We start from the raw sequence: 24636 nt of genomic DNA on the forward strand, positions 1-24636 counted from the left end.
TTAGTTCAGATATCATCTTCAGATATCATCCCTTGGAGTCTTGATATTAGTCTATGACATTATCAGAGTTTGCACTGGTCACCAAACAGCTTTGAAATGTTTTTTTTATTACCTGTAAATCATTTGCTAATTTAACTTGAAATAATAAATCAAGGTAAAGGGTTATATATTTTTTCCTAATTTCTGTAAGCAATTCACGTCTTCTGAACCTGCCTAAATTTCAATATTAATAGGAGAAACAGTTAAAATATTTGGGGTCATTAAGGTAAAATAGTTCTGTTTGTAAGTAAATGTCATATACAAATATAGAATGCTTTAGCTAAAGTAAAACTTTTAAATAAAAAGTTCTTTATGGAACCTACCTACATAAATGCCATTAGAACTGTATTATTTTAATTTATATAAAATGAAGAAAAGAATTACAATTTCTGAAATAAAAATCCAGTTTTTACAGAAATAGTGGGATCAAAACCATTCCTTTGGGAAAAAAGTTCCTCAGAAATCCAAAACTAATCATATCATCTAAGAAATAGATTGCAATATATTCACTTTTATTTGAATAATGATAAGGCATAACTTAATATTTCTCCTTATTTTATTCACTAATGAGTTATAACATATAAAACTCAATATAGTATGGCATTATAAACTCATAAAAATAATCTAACTCTTTGAGAGGCATTTTTCTTTTGTAAAACTGAAATTTGTTTTAAAACCATTTAAATGAAATTGAAATTTCTTATTATATTTGGAAGAAGGAAAGTGTAAAAGCTTACTAAAAACATTTAACTGACTCTGTGTCTGAAACTCCAAAGTCCTTCTCACAATGCATTGGCCAACATGCTATCCAAGGAGAGCAGAAAAGTACTGATAGCCATGATAGTTTGGAGGACACAAAAGATTGCTTTTGATTTCAGCTGTTGCCATGGGCTGTTACTTTAGTGGCCTTAGTAGAACCTTCCAGTATTCATGCCCTGGTGTTGTTCTCTCCCACATTGATTGTGGGCTTGTCCATGTGACTAGCCTTGGCCTATGGGACATTAACAAGTGTGATACAAGTGGAAGCATCTTACATATTTGTACACTGGGCCTTATCCTCTTGGAACACTCTGTCATGTAACTTAGTCTCCAATGTTGAGCAAAGCCAGTACATATGGTGAGGCCACACGCAGAACTGCAAAGAGGAGAACTGAGGCATTCTAGTCAACAACAGCTCTACAAGAGCTCCCAGCAGATAGTCAGCACTGAGTGCCAGCTTTGTAAAGAACCATCTCAGACATTACAGCCCCTACTTCTACTGCCAGATGGCTGCAGCTGCAGATGATATTTTGTGGAGCAAAGTATCCACCCAGCTCAGTCCAATCAACCCGTAAAATCATGAGAGGTAATAAAATGGTTGTTGTTTTAAGCCGCTCCGTTTTGGATAGTTTATTACACAGCAATAGTTAACCAAACAGATGGACACCAGTTAGAATTCCACTCCTGCCACTGAAGTCTTGTGAAGTTTTAGGTAGATGATTTAACATCTCTATTGTTTACTTCCACACTGTAAAATGGGGCCAAAATAAGTCCTACCCAATAGGAATGCTGTAAGGATTAATTTTATAAATGTATAAAGCATTTAGCATAGCATGTGACTCATACTAAGCCACATTAAATGGTAGCTATTATTGGTACTATAGTTCACCATTTCATTCTCATGGCAACTCTTATGCATATCTGCTGAACCTTCAGTATTCACTGAAGGATATTGAATATCAAACGGGTGAATTAACCCGCATAAGGACCTCTAACCCATAGTAAGTGGTATGACTGATGTTCAAACTGAGGTCTGTCTGTTTGACAGACCCATGGGATTTTTTGTTTCTTTGCTTTTTATTTTGCTGTATCACAGTGAATAAGTCAGAGTTTTACACTTTGTCTTATCTGAATTAAATAGCATTAAATAAATTATAATCTGAATAAAATAACACAATACCTTTTAAAAATAAGGAAAATATTTAGATGAGTGGAATAAATTACCTCTTATGTAAAATTTGGAGAGATCCAAATATGCCACAATACCTAGCAAAAATACTAATCTAAAAGAGAGAGAGAGGAAACAACATATTAATTATTTCTTTTATATTTTCTGACTTCCTTGTCATTAATTTAGCATGAACATTTCAAGTTATTCCTTATGTTTTATATCTCTCTGGAATGAAAAAGATAATTTTAAAGTTGGATTATGAACCTTTGCAAAGCATTTAAAATAATTTAAGTATGCTGTTGAAGTCCTCGTATGAGTATTTATGCATGAAATATCTGGAAATAAATATCTAACAATAAATTCAAAGATCAGATATTTATTTTCTACCTTTGATAAATCACATTCTGTGAATTATTCATGTATCCCTATGTGTTTTATTATCTATCTATATAATATTATATATAATTTGGCCCTATGAAGTAGTAGGAATTATTTATTCTAAATCAACTAAATAGGTTTAATAAGATAATCTATGGCACTTGTCTGCCAGTTTGAAATACTCAGTTTATTTCACAAAGACATTCAAGCAACTAACACAGTGACTGCTTTACATCTCTAACAATCTTGTATAAAATTGGGACCAGTGACCCTTACGTAGCCCAATTTGTATGATTCCTAGGTGAAGGTCCTTATTCCATTTTAAGAAAAAGAAAAAGAAAGAGAGAAAAGATAAGAAAAGAAAAGAAAGGCTAATTGAGAAAGGATAGATTCAATATGCTTTTGAGTGGCAATAATCATTGTAGTTTTAACTTGTAAGTATGAGCCCCACATAAGGGTGTTGTGGTGATGCTGAGGTGGGTGGTGGAGATGGAGAAAGGAATAATTCCCGCAAAGACAAGTGGGCGTATTTATACTGTTATCTTCTTGCAAATGCTATGGGATTTTTAAGAGAAAGGCAATAAATGAGTGCCTCATTCCCATAAATACATGGTAATTGTACCAAGATTACCCTTAAGTAGCTAAGAGATAGCTAGCAATTAATGCTCCCTAAGGACTACCATATTGCATAAAAGATAATACTGACAAAGATAAAGATGCAGTATAGGTTTATATGGTCATGTTAGTAGAGTATCCTGGGGTTCTGAGAAATAAATGCACTGACTCTCAGTTGCAAGTAATGCAAAATTATAGATCAAAATCTTCATCAGATCCTTTTATAAATTCTTAATATGCATAATTTTTATCTTATCTATAGGTTTTATCGCTGAGAGATACATATTATAAAGTTCTTGGAAACACTTTTGCTCTTTCATACTTGTGCATATAACTACTTTTATTATAAACTTCAAAGTTAAATGATTAAAAGCTGTATTATATAGAAAGTGTGTCAGATAAAAGTTGAACCTATTTGTTTGACACACATCACAATTTCATTAACCTATTAAGAAGCAACTGATATAGAAAGAGATTAATCCAGCTAAACCATTTGCTTAGCACATACATTTTCTCCAAGAAGCAAATAGAAGCCATCAGTTAGAGAACAGACTTGTAGCTATTAGTACCATGGATAGTAGCAGTTTGTAACAGGTGATGTATACACCAGTGTCATTAACTACATATCCAAAAGAGAAAGTGCTACCTTCTATAAAAAGATAAGAGTTGTGGTTAAATGATAAAGAAACACAATGCAGTAACCACACTCTAGAAGATGGAGCCCTACAGTTTGAATTCATGAGGATATGGAAGAACCAAAAAGAGAAAGAATGAAGTGCCTATCTCCCAGCTTAGGTAACAACTAAATGTAGGTATACTAAACTATATCTCAAATAAATCATAAATCCAGTGAGGAATAATAGAAGTCAATCAGGATATCAAACAAATTCCCAAACATAAATTTATTTTATCATGGGACATTGCTAAGGACTCTAGAACAGCATAGAATCTGTAACACGAAGTACTGGGCCTACACAAACCATCTTTAAATATTCCAGAGTATTGAGGGTTCCTTCCAAATAGTTTTGATGGGTCCACATGGACTCTAAATCAGAGAGTAGATTCAGGCCAGTCAAATAGACAGTAAATACACAAGAACTGTTTCTCCAGTCCCAGAATTGCATTTTACTTGTCAAGTAATACATTCTCCAAGATTTCGACTATTACAGTTGCCACCAATATGATAGCTGCCTCTCCACCTGCTTGTATATTCTGCTGCTGGACACAGGGTCTTGTGCAAGTTATTCAATGTCTTTAAGCCTCAATATTTTCCTCCACACAAAAGATTGAAAAGTTCATATTGTACTGCAAAACAAGAAAGGTCACATCTAACCCTAACATGTTTGTATTTCATTCCTTTGCCAAAAGAAAGAATCATGAGATGTTGGTAAGGAAAGTTTGTGCCAGTAATAATTTACCACCCAACCTCCAACTTTATTATAATGTCAGGTTCGTATCGGTGATCAGGAAGAAACAAAAAGTGCCTTTAATAAAGTGTTTATCTTACAGTCTGTAAAGTAGAAAAGTATAGGTAAAATTTTGCTGTAAGCAAAATCAAGGTTTGGATATATGGAATATATGTTGAAGGGAGTAAAACATTCTGTGAAACTGATTCTAATGAAAGAACTTAGACTTTTTTTGTGAAATTCAGCTACTCAACTAGCTAAGGTAGGTTAAGAGTTTTGTTTTACTTTGTTTTGTTTTTCTAGGAACATTTACTGAGCACCACCAAGGTGTCAGACACTACTGCTTATTAAAACCTAGAGATAGAGAAACAAAGGTCTCAGTGCTCTTGAGAAGCTCATTTGTTGGCTCCAGTCCACTGGGAGCAACAAACAAGTAGGCCAGTATTTCCCAATACGGTGCAGCATGTGCTATTTTGGATACAATTATTCATTAACTTGTTCATTATTTTATTCAGAGAATATTTATTGGGTGCCAACTCTTCTAATCACTGGTAATAGAGTAGTGAAAAAGACAGAGCGTTTACCTGCTGGAGGCAACAAAAAGGAATCTAAATATATCAATATACTTTTAGATAAAGAGAACAAACCTGAGTGAAGTGAAGGGGCAAGCCATGCTAGGGTTTGGTAGGATAGTATTCCAGGCAGAGGAAACAATAAGTTCTAAACCCTTGTGCTAAGAAAGAATTTGGCATGTTGGGGGAGCATCGAAAACAGCTGGAGCTAAGTAATAACAGTGTGAATTATATATTGAAAGAAAAAACTAGAGGCAGGTAAAACAGTAAGGAGGCTAGTTTAGTAATCCAAGTGAAAAATGATGAGAAAGATAGAGAGAAGAAATAGATTCAAGAGCTGTTTCCAAGGTTAAATTAGGAGACTTGAGTGACTGATTATATATGGGGAATGAGGGAATGGGGATGGTTTTGGATGACTTCCAAGCGTCTGGTTTACATAAGTAGGGAGATGGAAAGGAAATTATGGAGAAATAATAGACTTGGAGGGTTAACAATGAATTCTGATTTGGACGTGATAAGTTGGAAGCGTCTTGGACATTTAAAAACTTCCAGGAAGCCTCTGAAGCCTCGGTGGGATTCTGGTGTGCAGGTGCAAATGATGGGTGGTGATCAGTAGTTGAAGCCATCGGGAGGATGAAATTACCCAGAAGGTTGAGGAGAACCAGCCCTAACAGGCTGACTTAAAAAAGAAAAGCTTATGAAAGAGACAGACAGAACAACCTGGAAGAAGGAGGACACATCTCTAAGAATGAAAGATGGGTCATTAGCATAAAATGAGCTGGGAAGCCAAATAAAATAAGGATTGAGAAGCATCTATTGGATGGAGCAACTAGGAGGACACAGCCCATCACAGCACACTGTGAGAATCAAGGCCAAGATTGCAGTGGACTTTAGAGTGAGTGAGGCATGTGTGTACTGCAGTCAGACTGATAGCTTAAAAAATGCAAATTAGATTGTGTTCATTTCTTACTTAGATTCCAAATGCTTAGCATTCTTTAAATCATTCATTCATTTAAGTAATATTTATTATGTGCCTAACTACTATGCGCCAGCACTTTTCTAAGCATTAGGTATTTGGCAGTGGAAAAGAAAGTCAAAACGCCTGCCCTCCTGGGTCAGGTCCCTGGGTCTTCTTTCTCTGGTTTCATTCTCCACCATCCTTCTTGAATCCTAGATTGCTTTCATACTAAATGACAAAATCATCTCAAAACTTATTCTCATTTTTCCCATGTATTCTTTCTTTTCTAAATCCCTGAGACACTGGAAGAAAATGTACCAAACTGACCCTAAATATGGGTACATAGATAACTATGGTATGCAAAGATTGTTGGTAGCTAGAAGACCCAGCTGCCTTTGGAGTTACCCACCTTCCTTTTTTCAATCATGTACAAGGCTAGATCATTTGCTGAGGTGATAGGTAGAGGGCTTGAGGTGTTGGTGAATATTTGAACTGGCTCTTGAGAAAAGTGTGAAAGAAAACTGATCAGGAAAGGTTAGAAAGATTGTGGGTATTACTAAGAACACAAGAGAACCTGGAGATCAGGACAGAAGCTGCTGCCCCAAAGAGCACTGTTGATAAATTGAGGAAAAGAGTTGATAGCATGAAAGTAGGAAGAGATGCAACCCGAGGGAAAAGGAAAGATGAGAGGCAACAAAAAGAGAAGAAATAGAGATTTTCTCTCTTCTCCTACCATCCTTAATATTTACTATTTACTGTTTACAGAAATTAGTGATGAATTATTCTTATGCAGTTTCTGGAGTCTAATGGAGTCTCAGGAGATTTACTGCAAAGTATTTGCCATTTGGAATTATAATGTATACATATGGATAAATAGAAAACGAGCCAAGTGTGACTCTGAGAAACAGTAACAAGATGACATAGTCTGGTGGCCCTGTGTATCACACTGTTCAAGCAGCACTGGGGCTAATCGGGATCACCAGCTTATTTTCTTTCTGCCAGAGTGTACTTCTCTCTTTACAAGAGAGAATAAACTTCCCCTGTATTCAGAAGGAATTTATTCTTGTCTCTTCAGTGTTTAAGTATCTGAGTTTTCTCAAGGTCATTCACTCTAATCACCTCCCTAGATCTACTTCTAACTTACTGTCTCCTTCCTGTGGTTCTCTCTCTTTCCTAAGACAGCCTGCTAATTATTGGGTAGACTATAATAAGAAGTATCAGGTTAAAAATTCTAGTAACAGGTTGCCCAGTCTGAAGATAACACTGTAAGAACTAGGAGAGAAAAGAGAATATAAAAACAACTTTATGCATACATAATATTGCCTTTTAGTACGTCTAAATAAAACTGAATAGAGCCATCTAGAGGGTGAAATCTTACTCATTTCAAAAGTGAAAATTCTTTCCAAATCATTTGGAAAGAATGATGCAATTTGTTCTGGTAAAGAGTTTGATGGCTCCAAATTTGAGAAGGGCTATAGATAAATCCATGTTATAGACATTAATTTGCATCCATAAACTCAGGAGAATGAGTACCATCCTTCCAGGCTGCAAGGTAAAGTAACCAGTCATTACTTAGGAACTTTTTCACCAAGTTCCTGATGGTCTTATGTATTGATAGGAGTGAATAAAGACCAGTAGGAATCTTAATCACTGAAAATGATTATGGGCCACTGAAAATGATTATTGGCCCCTTGTATATGTGATTTCTGATTTAAAAAATTATCTCAAAGTAATGAATGGAAATCTAGTGGTGTCCTTACTTAATCCCTTGATGAATACTTTAATGCTTGTTTTGTTGTTGTGAGAATATATTACGATAACTTTCCTTAAATTTTCGCTGTGATATAATTTCAGACTTACAGAAAAAGTTATTCAAATAATATAGTTCCAATATAACTCTCACTGTTTCCGCTGATGTATTTTACATAAGCATAGGACTATTATCAAAGCCAAGAAACAAACATCTGTACAGTACTCTTTACTTAACTACAGACTTTTATTCAGATTTTATCAGCTTTTCCACTAGTGTCCTTTCTCTCTTCTAGGACTCATCCAGGATCCCACATTGCATTACTTATCGCCTCTCCTTAGTCCAGTCTGCGTTTAATCTGTGCAATTCTTCAGTCTTCCCTTGTCTTTCAAGACCTTGGCAGTTTTCAAAGCTACTAGTCAGTGATGTGTTAAATGTCCATTAGTTTGGGTGTGTCCATTGTTTGTTCATGATTCAGTTTGCGGTTATGCATTTTTGGCAGGAACATCACAAAAGTTGCGTACCCTCTTCGTGCATTATATCCAGGGGTACATGATGGTGTCCACGTGCATTATTCCTGGGCATGTTAACAGGGATCACTTGGTTAAGGTGGAGTCTCCGAGAAAGTTACTGAAAAATTACTTTTCCCCTCTTGTAGTTCATGTATATTTGGGAGGAGATTAGACTATGCAAATATCCTGTTTTCCCTCAGACTTTTTCCCATTAATTTTATCATCCATAGCAGAGCTTGCCTGCAACAATGACTACTGTCATATTTTAATGGTGATTTTTCTATTTTTCTCTTTCCTTCTGTATTTATTAATCAGAACATTTCTTTAAGGAAGAACTGTGTTTCAGAATGTTCTGTAAATGGAATTACACAATAAGTAGGCTTTCAGACCTGGCTTCTTTCTCTTAGCAGAGTGCACTTGAGATTCATGCCTCTTTGTTGTTGCTGAGCAGTACTCCTCTGTATGATGTACCATCAGTTTGGTTCTGCATTCAGCGGTTGAAGGACATCTGGGTTGTTTCCAGTTTGGATGATGATTTATAAAACTGATATGAACATTCATGTGTAAGTCACTGTGTGGAATGACTAGATCCAATGGTAAATATATGTTTAATTTTCTAAGAAACTGCCAAACTGTTTTCCAAACTGGACGTTCCATTTTACATTTCCACTAGTAATTAATGAGAGTTTCAGTTACTCTGCATCATCAACAATGCTTGATACTGTCTTTTTTTTTTTAATTAGCCATTAGTGAGTCTATACTGGTATCTTACTGTCATTTTAATTTGCATTTCCTATGACTATTGATTTTGATCATCTTCCCATATGTGTACTCGCTATCCATATATCTTTTTTGGTGAAGTGTGTCTTCAGATTTTTACCCATTTTCTCTCATTGGGTTGTTTTTTCTTAATGTTGAGTTCTAAACGTTTTTTTTTAAATATTTTCTGGGTACAGTTCTTTGTCAGAAATGTGATTTGTAGATATTTTTCCAGTTTGTAGCTTGTTTTTCTATTCCATGAAGAGTGTCTTTAGCAGAGTAAGTGTTTTTAATTTTGATAAAGTCTAATTTTTTTTTACTTTTTTCTTTTATGGATTGTGCTTCTCTGTGTGGTACCAAGAAACTCTTTACCTAATCCAAAGTCACAAAGACTTTCTCTTCTACTCACCTCTAGAAGTTTTACATATAGGTCTAAGATCCCTTTTGAATTAATTTTTGCATAAACTGTGAAGAATGGGCCAAGGTTCTTTTTTTTTCTTTCTTTCTTTGCATATGGAAAATTTCACCACCATTTGTTGAATTCTTTTTTTTTTTTTTTTTTTTAAGGTACAAGCCTGTTTTTCCTCATTTTTAACTTTCTTTCCTTGCTTAAAATCCTTCAATGGCTTTCCTTCACCCACAGGACAAAATTCATGCCACTGTATATAGAAATTCAAGGTTCTAAAGACTGGACTCCACTCACAGCATATCTTTAGCCTCATCTCCTGCCTTCTCTACCTCTTAGTTTATATTCTATTAACAGTAAATCACTATGTGATTCATATTTCAAATGAAGTATTCAAATGAATAGTTCAGTGAATCAATGACTGATCATATTTGATCATACTTGGCCCTCTTCTTGGAAATCCCTCTCTTTCCCACAGCCCCATCGCCCTTAACTCAACCAGCAAACTCTACTTATGAGGAATGACTCAGCTTATATGAAACATCTTTTCTTAATCTTTGTACTCGTAGATATCTACATTGCACTTAACATGTTGTGCTATAATTATCATTTATATGTATGACCCAAAAGTCTACTGTTTCTTAACTCTTACTCTATAATATTAGGACCTCTGCACCCTTTTGCAGTGACCGTGAGTTTTTTCTGGGGGAGCAATGCAGCATCTGCACTGTCTTTTACGCCTGTTAGGGCTCCCTCTAACCTTCATGTTTCCTGCCCACAGCCCTTGTAGAGGCTCCAGCAGCCCAGCCACTGCCCATTAGTAGGGAAAAACTATCCTGCCATTCATTTGATTTCTGATGACCCTTAATTTCCTGTTAATTAAGGGTTAAACTCAGTGTACTGGCCACCCCATATTCTCCATTTAATCTTTTTTTTTTTTTAATAAATTTACTTACTTATTTTTGGCTGCATTGGGTCTTTGTTGCTGTGCGCGGGCCTTCTCTAGTTGCTGCAAGCAGGGGCTACTCTTTGTTGCGGCGTGCAGGTTTCTCATTGCGGTGGCTTCTCTTGCTGTGGAGCACGGGCTCTAGGCACGCGGGCTTCAGTAGTTGTGGCACGTGGGCTCTAGAGCACAGACTCAGTAGTTGTGGCGCACAGGCCTAGTTGCTCCGCAGCATGCGGGATCTTCCCAGACCAGGGCTCGAACCCACGTCCCCTGTACTGGCAGGCAGATTCTCAACCACTGCGCCACCACGGAAGTCCCTCTGCATTTAATCTTAATTTTCTATTCTAGCTTCATTTTACTCTCCCCTCAAGCACCCTCCTCCCATATCTCCAATACATATCCCCCAATGCATATTTTATATTACTTGCTTTTGGATAGAGGGGGAAATCCTATGTTATATTGGAATGCGGATTTGGGGAGGCCATGATATCTTGAGGATAGTCTTTATTTTATTTATTGTGGTGCCTAGCATGGTGCTGAGCATACAGTAAACACTAAGTTCATATGAATGAAGGAAAATTGTAAGAAAGAAGGAAAAGGAAGGAAAGGATAAGGGTAGAATAAAAAGAAAGAGGGAAGAAAGGAAAGGAAAGAAGGAACGTAATTTTTCAAGGACTTCAAGCCCAATTTTAAATTTGAACACTCTCTAATGTCAGTTACATTTATATGAAATTGGCAGCTTTTCTCATAATTGTGCTTCTCTGTACTTTTGTAATTTCTCCTTCCTCTGAACAACAATCATATTTTAGCTGTTTTTCTCCTATGAAATTTTAACTATATATGTTACATTATAATTATTTAGGAACATGTCTTTTTCTACTGTACCAGAATCAACTTCAAAGTAGGACCACATTACCTAGTCTATATCTTACATGTTATAACACTCAATCTCAACTTCGGAATGGGTGAAGAAATATGGTAGTGTGTTTCCTCAGCCTGAGAAATAAAAGTAGGCACAACTTAGACCCTCATGATTGAGATACAGCAGCAGAATGATGTGAATGTATTGACGTTTTTATTAGGTTACATCAATCACTGTGAGTGAATTTATTCATTTTCCACTCCTCACAAATGGCAGCCAAAGGCATCAGTGACTTTTTTTTTCTCCTTTTCATTCAGATGCAATGGCTATTTCAGGATTCTTGGGCCTGAAAATAATGCATTGACCTTTCCCCTAAACATTAATGGCATGATTCTCTTGAAATAAGCTCAGTTTTCATTTTGGCAAAGCCATATATTATATGGGACATGCTATTGTAGTTGGTACCGCAATCCATAAATACAGAAATCTATGGCACCTCTGTGACTTTGTCCCTATTTCATATACCTAATCACTGAAGTATTCTATTACACTGGAATGAAAGTATACAAAAATGCCTTCCATTAGCTGGAGTTTCTGTGATTTAATGATTTCTTTAATATAGATAACATCTCATTGCAAGAAATTCCAGGATATTGCCTAGGGAAAACAGGTCTGGATAGGAAGTATAAGGCTGCTGGAGAAACTCAAGCAAAAGGAAGGGCGGCTTAAAAAGAGGAAGATGCAAGGGTGAGCCTTAGCAGGATTTCTTAGTTTGTTCCAAGAAATGGAGAAACTAGTTATTTCCCTAAAAGAGGATTTATAATTAATATACGTATTTCTTACATGTTAGCTAAATAAATTTACTAAAACAAAAGCAAAAGCCTCCCTTATGTCAACTCTAACGTTCCAAATTTTTCTGCCTCAGTGAAACAATGCTTCTAGGTCATACCTAGAAACAGTGTTTCTAGGTGATTGACAACAGACTCAGAAAGTATTTCACACCAAGTACCTCCAAGTAAAAAAAACTGGAAGACTACATTTATCAAATAATGAAAGTTTTAATCATACAACTTGTAAAGCTTAAAATTACTGTTTTTAATAAAATGGGCCAAATGAAACAGTTGCTAAAACTAAAATAATGCTCCCAGTTCTCTGATACAGTTCCCAGATTTTAGCTACAAGGGAAATTCTTAATTGCTAAGGAGGCCCACCCTTCAGTCTAATTACAGGAACCTATTCTTCTTACTAATTAAGATATTGAGAACTGGCTAGGAAAGCAGAAAGAAAAAATCATTGGTAGAGAAGCTGGTGTGGATGGAGCAAATCCCTTTTTAAGTCAAATTTTAATCCCTTCAACCTACCCAATAAAGACTTCAAAGTAATGATCGTTAAGATGCTTACTGATTTCAGGAGAAGAACACAGTGAGAATTTCAACAAAGAGTTATAAAATATAAAGAAGGACCAAACAAAGCTAAAGAATAAAATAACTGAAATTTTAAAATAGTCTAGAAGAAATAAACAGTAGTTTAAATGATACAGAGAAATGGATCAGCAATGTGGAAGACAGATTAGTGGAAATCACCCAAGCTGAACAGGGAAAAAAAAAATTTTAAGCGAGGATAGTTTAAGAGGCCCCTGAGACAGTTTCAAGCATGCTAACATCCACATTATAGGGGTCCCAGAAGGAGAAGAAAGAGAGAAAGGAGCAAAGAAATTATTTGAAGAAATAATAGCTGAAAGCATCCCTAATCTGGGGAAGGAAACAGACATCCAAGTCCAGGAAGCACAAAGAGGCTCAAACAAGATGAATCTAAAGAGGTCCACACCAAGACACATTATCATTAAAATGGGAAAAATTAAATATAAAGAGAGAACCTTAAAAGCAGCAAGAGAACAGATACTAGTTACTTACAAGGGAAGTCCCATGAGACTATCAACTGACTTACCAGCAGAAACTTTGCAGGTGAGCAGGGAGTGGCACGATGTATTAAAGTGATGAAAGCAAAAACCTACAACCAAGAAGATTCTACCTGGCCCAGGCTGTTGTTCAGATTTGAAGGATAGTTCTACAGAAAAGCAAAAGCTAAAAGTGTTTAGCACCACTAAACCAGCTTTACAAGAAATGTTAAAGTGACTTCTCTAAATGGAAAAGAGAAGACCACAGCAAGAAATATGAAAATTACAAAAGGAAAAAACTCATTGGCAAAGGAAAATATACAGTAGATCATCCACTTATAAAGCCAGTAGGAAGGTTAAAAGACAAAAGTGGGAAAACAGTGTCTATCCACAATAGACAATAAGCGATACACACAAAAAAAGATGTAGAACATGATGTCAAAAACATTAAACATAGAGGAGGGTGTAAAAATATAGGGCGGTCAGAATGCATTCCACCTTAAGAGATCGTCACTTAAAATAATCACAAAGGAGGCAATAATATACAATGGAGAAAAGACAGCCTCTTCAGTAAGTGGTGCTGGGAAAACTGGACAGCTACATGTAAAAGAATGAAATTAGAACACTCCCTAACACCATACACAAAAATAAACTCAAAATAGATTAAAGACCTAAATGTAAGGCCAGACACTATCAAACTCTTAGAGGAAAACATAGGCAGAACACTCTATGACATAAATCACAGCAAGATCCTTTTTGACCCAGCTCCTAGAGAAATGGAAATAAAAACAAAAATAAACAAATGGGACCTAATGAAACTTCAAAGCTTTTGCACAGCAAAGGAAACCATAAACAAGATGAAAAGACAACCCTCAGAATGGGAGAAAATATTTGCAAATGAAGCAACTGACAAAGGATTAATCTCCAAGATTTACAAGCAGCTCATGCAGCTCAATAGCAAAAAAACAAACAACCCAATCCAAAAGTGGGCAGAAGACCTAAATAGACATTTCTCCAAAGAAGATATACAGATTGCCAACAAACACATGAAAGAATGCTCAACATCATTAATCATTAGAGAAATGCAAATCAAAACAACAATGAGATATCATCTCACACCGGTCAGAATGGCCATCATCAAAAAAATGTACAAACAATAAATGCTGGAGGGGGTGTGGAGAAAAGGGAACCCTCTTGCACTGTTGGTGGGAATGTAAATTGATACAGCCACTATGGCGAACAGTATGGAGGTTCCTTAAAAAACTAAAAATAGAACTACCATACGACCCAGCAATCCCACTACTGGGTATATACCCTGAGAAAACCATAATTCAAAAAGAGTCATGTACCAAAATGTTCATTGCAGCTCTATTTACAATAGCCAGGACATGGAAGCAACCTAAGTATCCATCATTGGATGAATGGATAAAGAAGATGTGGCAGATATATACAATGGAATATTACTCAGCCATAAAAAGAAACGAAATTGAGTTATTTGTAGTGAGGTGGATGGAGTTAGAGTCTGTCAACAGAGTGAAGTAAGTCAGAAAGGGAAAAACAAATACAGTATGCTAACACATATATATGGAATCTAAGGAAAAAAAAAAAAGGTCGTGAAGAACCTAGTGGCAAGACGGGAATAAAAACACAGACCTACTAGAGAATGGACTTGAGGATATGGGGAGGGGGAAGGGTAAGATGTGACAAAGAGAGAGAGTGGCATGGACATATATACACTACCAAATGTAAAATAGGTAGCTAGTGGGAAGCAACCGCATAGCACAGGGAGATCAGCTCTGTGCTTTGTGACCACCTAGAGGTGTGGGATAGGGAGTGTGGGAGGGAGGGAGATGCAAGAGGGAAGAGATATGGGAACATGTGTATATGTATAACTGATTCACTTTGTTATAAAGCAGAAACTAACACACCATTGTAAAGCAATTATACTCCAATAAAGATGTTAAAAAAAAAATCACATATGTATATAAGTTGTTATATATGAACCTCAAGGTAACCACAAACCAAAAACCTATAATAGATACACACACACAAAAAGAAAGGAATGCAAACATAACACTAAAGATAGCAACCCGCAAACGGGAGAATAATTACAATTGCAGAGGTTCTCCCCAAGGAACATGGTGTCTGAGCCCAACATCAGAGTCCCTTGCCTGGGGGACCTGCTGCAGAAAGAGGATCCCCTAGAACACTTGGCTGTGAAGGCTTTGAAGGCCAGTGGGGTTTACTTTCAGGAGATTCAGAGAGCTGTGGAAATAGAGGCTCCACTCTTAAAGGGAGCACACAAAATATCACATGCTCCAGGACCCAGGGCAGAAGCACTAATTTGAAAAGAGCCTGGGTTAGATCCACCTGCTGATCTTAGAAAGTCTCCCACAGGACATGGTCCTGCCCACCAGAGGGCTCAGGACCTGGCATCACACACCGGTGCACAGATGCTAGGCCCAGGACCCCCAGGGCCCTGCAGCCAGAGACCCTGGGATACAGGTCCACCTGCCAGCTGGCAGACACCAGCCCCAGGACAACTGTAGCCCTGCAGCCTGCCATTGCAAGACCGATTCTACCCACAGCAGGCCAACATGAGCTTTGGGACACCCCAAACCCCAAAGCCAGCTGTGTCAAGAACAGGTCCCACCCACCAGCAGTCCAACAGCAGCTCTGGGATCCCTGGGCCCTGTAGCCAGACCCCAGGATTCCACTTTTCCCGCCAGTGGACCAGTACTAGCCCCAGGCCCCCCAGTCCCATAACAAGCTGCCTCATGGCTCAGCCCCACTACTCTCCCAAGACTGAACCAAGAAGAAATAGAAAATATGAACAGACCAACTGCCAGTAGTGAAATTGAATCAGTAATTTAAAAAAACCGAAAAACTCCCAACAAACATAAGTCTAGGACCAGATGGCTTCACAGGTGAATTCTAAAAAATATTTAGAGATGAGTTAACACCGATCTTTCTCAAACTATTCCAAAATTCCAAAATTTGCAGGGAAAAGAATGCTTCCAAACTCATTCTATGAGGCCAGCACCACCCTGATACCCAAACCAGACAAAAGATACCACAAAAAAAGAAAATTACAGGCTAATATCACTGATGAAAATACATGCAAAAATCCTCAACAAAATATTTGCAAACCAAATCCAACAATAAACCAAAAGGACCATGATCAAGTGGGACTCAACCCAGGGATGCAAGGATTTTTCAAAATCTACAAATCAATCATTGTGATATACCACATTAACAACCTGAAGAATAAAAACCATATGATCATCTCAATAGATGCAGAAAAAGCTTTTGAAAAAATTCAACATCCATTTATGATAAAAACTTTCCAGGAAATGGGTATAGAGGGAACATACCTCAACACAATAAAGGTCATATATGATAAACCCACAGCTAACATCATACATAAAGTTGAAAAGCTGAAAGCATTTCCTCTAAGATCAGGAACAAGACAAGGACGCCCATTCTTGACATTTTATTCAACATAGTATTAGAAGTCCTAGCCACAATAATCAGACAAGTAAAAGAAATGAATGGAAACCAAATTGGAAAGGAAGAAGTAAAACTGTCACTGTTTGCAGATGATGTGATACTATGGATAGAAAATCCTAAAGAGGCCACAAAAACCTACTGGAGCTCATCAATGAATTCAATAAAGTTGCAGGATACAAAATTAATATACAGAAATCTGTTGCACTTTTATACACTAACAATGAACTACCAAAAAGATAAATTGAGGAAACAATCCCATTTACAATCACATTAAAAAGAATAAAATTCCTAGTGATAAACCTACCTAAGGAGGTAAAAGACATGTACTCACAAAACTATAAGACACTGATGAAAGAAATTGAAGTCTACACAGATGGAAAGATATACTGTGTTCTTGGATTGGAAGAATTAATATTGCTAAAATACCCACACTACCCAAGGAAATCTTTAGATTTAATCCAATCCCTAAAACAAATAATTTTAAAATTTGTATGGAAACACAGAAGACCCCAAATAGCCAAAACAATCTAGAGAAAGAAGAACAGAACTGGAAGTATCATACTTCTCACTTCACATTATACTACAAAGCTACAGTAATCAAAACAGTATTGTACTGGCACAAAAACAGACACATAGATCAATAGAACAGAATTGAGAGCTCAGAAGTAAACCAACACACTTATGGTCAATTGATCTACAACAAAAGAGGCAAAATATACAATGGAGAAAAGACAGTCTCTTCAATAAGTGGTGCTGGGAAAACTGGACAGCTACATGTGAAAGAATGAAATTAGAGCTTCTCACACCATATACAAAAATAGACTCAAAATGGATTAAAAACCTTAGGTAAAGTAAGACCTGAAACCATAAAACTCGAAAAAAAAGAATACTCTTTGACATAAATCATTGCAGTATTTTTTGGATCTGTCTCCTAAGGCAAAGGAAACAAAAGTAAAAATAAACAAATGGGGCATAATTAAACTTAAAAGCTTTTGTACAGCAAGGGAAACCATCAGCAAAACAAAAAGACCACCTACTTAATGAGAGAAACCATTTGCAAATGATATGACCAATAAGGAGTTAATATCCAAAATATATAAACATCTCATACAACTCAGTATCAAAAAAACAAACCAATTAAACAATAAACAGAAGACCTGAATAGACATGGAAGACATTCAGATAGTCAACAGGCACTTGAAAAGATGCTCAACATTGTTAATCATCAGAGAAATGCAAATCAAAACCACAATGAGATATCACCTCATACCTGTCAGAATGGCTATCATCAAAAAAAAGAAAAAATACAAATAACAAATGTTGGCAAGAATGTGGAGAAAAGGGAACCCTTGTACACTGTTGGTGGGAATGTAAATTGGTGCAGCCACTGTGAAAAACAATATGGAGGTTCCTTAAAAAACTAAAAATAAAACTACCATATGATGTAGCAATTCCACTCCTGGGTATATATACAAAGAAAAGAAAAACACTCATTCGAAAAGATACATGCAACCCAATGTTCATAGCAGCATTATTTACAATAACCAAGATAAGAAATCAACCTAAGTGTCCATCAACAGATGAATGGATAAAGAAGATGTGTTGTATTTATATAGTGGAATACTACTCAGTTATAAAAAAAGAATGAAATGTTGCCATTTGCAACAACATGGATGGACCTGGAGGGTATTATGCTTAGTGAATTAAGTCAGACAGAGAAAGACAAATACTGTATGTTATCACTTATATGTGGAATCTAAAAAATAAAATAAACTAGTGAATATAACAGAAAAGAAACTGACTCACAGATATAGAAAACAAACTAGTGGTTACAATGGGGAAAGGCAAGAGTGGAAAGTCAAGATAGGAATAAGGGATTAAGAGGTACCAACTACTATGTTTACAATAAATAAACTACAAGGATATACAGCACAGAGAATATAGCCAATATTTAATAGTAACTATAAATGGAGTATAATCTATAAAAATTTTAATTACTATGTTGTACACCTGAAACTAATGTAATATGGTTAATTAACTATACCTCAATAAAAAGGTAATTATTTTTTTAAATAAATTTTTTAAAAAGAATAAAATATCTAGGAAAAATTTTAGGTATAAGATGTGTTCTTGAAACTTTCAGACATTGATGAAAAAAATTGAAAGTCACAAAAACACATGGAAAGCTGTGTCATGCTCATGGATTGGAAGAATTAATATTGTTAAAATACCCATGCTACCCAAGGCAATCTACAGATTTAATGCAATCTCTATCAAAATACCAGCAGCATTTTTCACAGTACTAGAACAAAAAATTCTAAAATTTATGTGGAATCATAAAGGACCCCAAATAACAAAAGCAATCCTGAGAAAGAACAACAAAGCTGGAGGTGTCATGCTCCCTGATTCCAAACTATACTGCAAAGCTATAATAATCAAAACAGTATGATACTGGCACAAAAACAGACACATAGATCAAAGGAACAGAATAGAGAGCCCAGAAATAAACCCACACTTACATGGTCAATTAATATATGACAGAAAGGTGAGAATACACAGTGGAGAAAAGACAGCCTCTTTTATAAATGATGTTGGAGAAACTAGACATCTGCATGCAAAAGAATCAAATTGGACTACTTTCACACACCATATATCAAAAAAAACTCAAAATGGGTGGATAACTTAAATGTGTCCATTGATAGATGAATGGATAAAGAAGTTGTGATGTATATATACAATTTAATATTATTCAGACTTTTAAAAAATGAAATCTTGCCGCTTGCAACAACATGGATGGATCTAGAAGGCACATTATGCTAAGTTAAATAAGTCATACAGAGAAAGGCAAATACCAGATGATTTCACTTATATGTGGAATCTAAAAAGAAAACAAATAAAATGAAATAGGACTCACAGTTGCAGAGAAGAAATGGATGGTTGCTGCAGGGAAGGAATGGGTGGTAGGGGCAAATAGGTGAAGGAGATTAAGAGGTACTAACCTCCAGTTAAATAATAAATAAGTCACAGGGGGATAATATACAGCATAAGGAATATGGTCAATAATATTGTAAAAGCTTTATATGGGACAGATCGTTACTAGAATTATCGTGGTGATCATTTCATAATACTGTATGTGCAAGTGTCAAATTGCTATGTAGTGCACCTGAAACTAACATAACATTGTATGTCAACTATATTTCAATTTAAAAAACTTAAAAAAATTACTCAGAAACATTATGAGAAAAGTCACACTGGAATTTAGGATCTTGGCAAATCAATTTTGGAAAGACAAAATAAACCTACTTCAAACTTTAACCTCAATGGGTAATATTAGAGGCAGGTATTGCAGTAAATACTATTTTTGTAGTTTCTAAATTTTGTCCCCAAAGCACTTCTTCAATGGTGCAGAAATAATAAAACAATGATTATCTAGTTATAAATACTTTATATTCTGAGTTTTAAAAGCTGTAACTTCTTTTTGTTCTTTCAGTGTCTCACAACCTTTTTGCTTCCAGAATTGAATCTTCTCCTACAAAGCATTGCTCACAACAGTCAAGTTAACTACACTTCAGTGAACACATTAGAGAACCTGTTAATGTCACTTTGTGACTCTCTGGACCCCAAATTAAAGAAATCTTCCCTAGACTAAGGCAACTGCTTCACAACTGCTCTTCCTGCTGTCACTCTTGCTCTCACCACAACCCATTCTTCAGCCAGAGTGATCTTTGTAAAGGAAAATTTGCAGATTGCACTCAGGGGGAAAAAATCTAAAGTCTTCCTTTGGCCTACAAGGCCTTTAATGATCTGAACCCTGCTTACTTTTCAGACGTTGTCTTCTGCCTCTTTCTCCTTCTAATCCACTGTGCTCCAGACCAGCTGTGTGCTTTGAACACACCAATCTCACTGCTGCTCAGAGCTCCATATGTTCCCATTTACTGCCACCACCTTCCCAAATATCCTCACAAGGCTGGCTTCTGAAAACCTGAAAACCCTACCTAAATCTAAAGTAACCATCCTCTTCACCCTTAGGCAGTCTTTATCCTGTATCTTTGTTCTGTTTTCCTCCCTTGCATATATAATTCTGTGAAATCATGTAGGCTTTGTTCCTGTGTGTTCAGAATATTCTGCATCAGGGAAAGTTCTAGCGTATATGAAAGTAAGCACTCAACAGAGAGTTGCTTTATAAATGAATGAACCATTTTAAGCAATGATATCGTTAAAACAATACCATACTAGCATTTCTGGAATTTCCAGTTTTACTTATGCCTTTATTTTGGCACATTACCAAATACAGATTATTTAGACCAAATAAATTATTCAGTTTAAATTTTAAAATAAAATGTAGACCAGAGCAGAACTATGTGTGTTTCTGTAAAATATTTTTATAGTACATCAAATTGGGTGTTAGTAGGATACTTTTTATAATTATTTATAAGCTAGACATGTAATTACTCTAAATACCCTAAAATTTGGATTACATAGTGAATAATGGAATTATCAAACACTGCATATGTTGAGAATTATACAGAGAAGTCTTTCCAGTTTAGATAGATTAGCTTGTTTGCAAATTAGTTAATAAAATGAACCTTAAAGAAAAGCTTAAAGCAGGACATTTTTTAAAAGTAAGTTAATTTTACAAAGCATGTTTGTTGGAAAGCAAGGTGAATTTTTTTTAATTAAATATATTCCCAAAATAACAAATGTTTCGTTAACTTGTCATTAGTTCAATAAAATTATTTTCTAAACCAAGTTTATTTTTTGGGAGAGAACACACCAAAAATATAACAGTGTTTATCTTTGGATTATAGTTTTAGAATAATTTTGTTTGTTTTCACCTTTCTGTTTTTGCACATTGTCTGTGTTTTCTACAATAGACAAATATTGTGTTGGTATTTTGTTTCTAAGCAATGATTTAAAATGTCCTTATACTAAATTGAACAACCTTGTGAAATTGCCACTTTTGTAGGTCAAAAATTTTTGAATGTAGGAAATTTCATATGGTTCTACGTATGAAGAAACATTTCTAATAAACTCAATTTGCAAGTGAGTTGGCCAACTTACAAATGGAATGTAATATGATGCACAATATTTTTTTTTATAACTGAACCCTTCTAACAATTGAGGAAAACATCTTGCCAAATAAAAGAGTAAACTAATCAGTTACATAAACCCAACTCATACTAATTCAAGGAAAACAAAAGTAACTTATTGGGTCACATAACTGAAAAGTCCAACAGTAATCCAGGGACAGCTAGATCCAGGGCTTGAATGACAGTGAGATCACAAACAAACAAATAAAAAACAGCCTGTACTTTTCTCTATAGGCTCTCCTTGGCTTCCTTTAGGCAGATTCTTTCCACTTGTTGGGAAGGATGCTTCCCTGCAGATCTAGTGACTAAGTAGTTCCTAGTTGGTCCACATGCCCACCTTTGGTGTAATCATTGTGTCCAGGTGGATAGGATGCTCTGGCCAGACTGTATCACATATCGTCCCGTCTGGAAGGAAAGACTGACAAGAATAGCTTGGAATTAGCAAGGGGCATTTCCCTAAAGGTAAAACAACAAAGAAGTGATTGGTGTCTGCTATATGGGTTTAAAAATATCTCTAGGAAAGTAATTTGTTCGGTTTTGATAGTTACAAGCGTAACACTTTCTATGTTTGTATGCGTAATCAATAGATAACAATAATATACACTATCAGACTTGCAGGGTGAATCATGAAATAACAGAATGTGAAGAAAGTCAGATATTTTAGGAAAACAAATACATTGTTAACAGCAACAACTTTTAGTGTAACCATGACTGAGATGTTCATTATAGTTTATGTTTTCTTTCAATATCTGCTTAATGAAAGAAGATAATAAATGGACTTTTTAAAATTTATATATGAATGAAACCAAAAAACAGTGAAAATAAATCATAACCCTGCCATTTAAAAAGTTATTGTTAAATATATAATGTGATTATTCTTCTGCCATCCTGTCCCAACCCCTAGAGTTAACCCCTATTAATAATACAGAGATAGACTTCCTAAATTTTCTATGAATTTATATAAATGTATCTCTATCTATACCTCCCTATATATTGTTTAATGAACAGAACTGGAACCATGCTATGCAAGTTAGTTGCAGTTTTTTTTAAATTTAGCAATTATCAATATATTATTTAGGATTATGTTTGACTCTGAGTAGCTGAATGACTAGAATCATTGTGGTTTAAAATAAGGTAGAAATTAATTTCTTCCCCACATAATGGTTCCATGATCATTAGGTGGTCAGGTTCCTTCTATCTCATTTTTCCACTCCCCTCAATGGGATTTCAGCCTCATAGACCAAGATGTTGCCCTCGTTCTACCTATCCTGTCCACCCTCTAGCCAGCAGGACAGAGAACACTGCTTACTGGTCACATTGAGAACACTTCATGAAAGTTGTGCTGAGGACAGCTGCAAGGGAGTCTGGGAAATGTAGTCCTTACCTTGGTGATCATGTTATCTATGTTAATCGTGCCTTTTTATTTTCTGATGTTTTGACATATGGGCCTAGTTGATTCTGGAAAAACTGATCCTTTCAGGGCTAACCACTTCCTTGTGATGGTGAAGGACTCACCTGCAAGTGGACCTTTCATATACAAACCAACCAATTTAAAGCCCACACTCCGCACTTCCTCCTTTATTGAGCAGTCACATCCCAAGCTATTATTCTCCATCCTAATCACCCCAGGGCCAAGTATCAGACAACTAGGAGCAGCCCCTATACCCCAAAGCCTGCAAAATTATTTAAACTAGCCAATCCTAAGTTTCCTTAGCTGCTTACACTGCCTCACCCACTCCTTCCTGCCAAAATCTGCCAAAGGTTCTAGCCCACATTTTCCCCTCCCTCCTTCTTCCCCCTGACCAACCCTGGTGCTCTCCCATGTGGCCCTTTGTGGTATGCTATGCCTCCTGTTTCTAGACATCTTTTTTTTTTTTTTTTTTTAATTTATTTTTGGCTGTGTTGGGTCTTCGTTTCTGTGCGAGGGCTTCCTCCAGTTGCGGCAAGTGGGGGCCACTCTTCATCGCGGTGCGCGGGCCTCTCACTATCACGGCCTCTCTTGTTGCAGAGCACAGGCTCCAGACGCGCAGGCTCAGTAGTTGTGGCTCACGGGCCTAGTTGCTCCGCGGCATGTGGGATCTTCCCAGACCAGGGCTCGAACCCGTGTCCCCTGCATTAACAGGCAGATTCTCAACCACTGTGCCACCAGGGAAGCCCTCTAGAGATCTTTGAAGTATAGAAAGTCTCCCTTCATGACTGTCATTTCTGGTCTGTGTATCTTACCATACCTGATCAAAACAAATCCTGGGTACATTTTAAAACATCTCCAGATAATGGTGATGATTGCACACCACTTTGTGAATATACTAAAATCACAGAATTTAAAACCATTTAGAAGGGTGAATTTTATAGTATGTGAATTATATCTAAATTTTAAAAGTTTAATAAAATAATAAAACAGTGGGTGCTGTTACAGTAGAAAAATGGAATAATGAATACAGGGTGGGGAGTGATAGCCATGCTACAACAGTATCATATACCAGATTAGCACATAAAAATATCTCTCATTTTTATGTCTGTCCTATATTAGTATATTATATTTTACTCAACCTTTCACTTAACAGTAAAAGTTTAGATTGCTTCCCTTTTTTTCCTGTTATAAACTATGCTGTAATTTACATCCAGATCATGCTTTTATTATCATAGGATAGATTCTTAGACATATAATTCTTAAATCAAAGGATATGTGATATTCTTTTAAAACAGATACTGCAAATTACTTTCCAAATATTGTACCAATTTAGGATCCTCTTAAAGGATTGAGTGCCCATTGATTTTTACTGAGCACTACCTGTTATTCATCTTTTCAATTTTTACCGATCTGCTTGGTTGTAAAAAACACTCATTACCTCATTGGGTTATTAGCATTATTTTTATGTTTATTAGCCTTTTTCAATTCTTTCTCACACAATTGCCTATTCATGACCCTCACTATTTATTAACCTAGGGTATATGACTGATTATTAACCAGGGACATTAATATTAACCTGCTATCTGGAAATGTAT

The 24636-nt window shown here is 36.0% G+C and overlaps 1 protein-coding gene across 1 annotated transcript in view; it reads left to right on the forward strand.

Moving 5' to 3' along the window:
• Positions 1-24636, forward strand: part of EPHA6 (EPH receptor A6) — an 851091-nt gene that overhangs the window by 639419 nt on the left and 187036 nt on the right. The window lies entirely within an intron of this gene.

Source organism: Balaenoptera borealis, assembly GCF_965194805.1.
Source record: "Balaenoptera borealis genome assembly, chromosome: 5".
Lineage (NCBI taxonomy): Eukaryota > Metazoa > Chordata > Mammalia > Artiodactyla > Balaenopteridae > Balaenoptera > Balaenoptera borealis.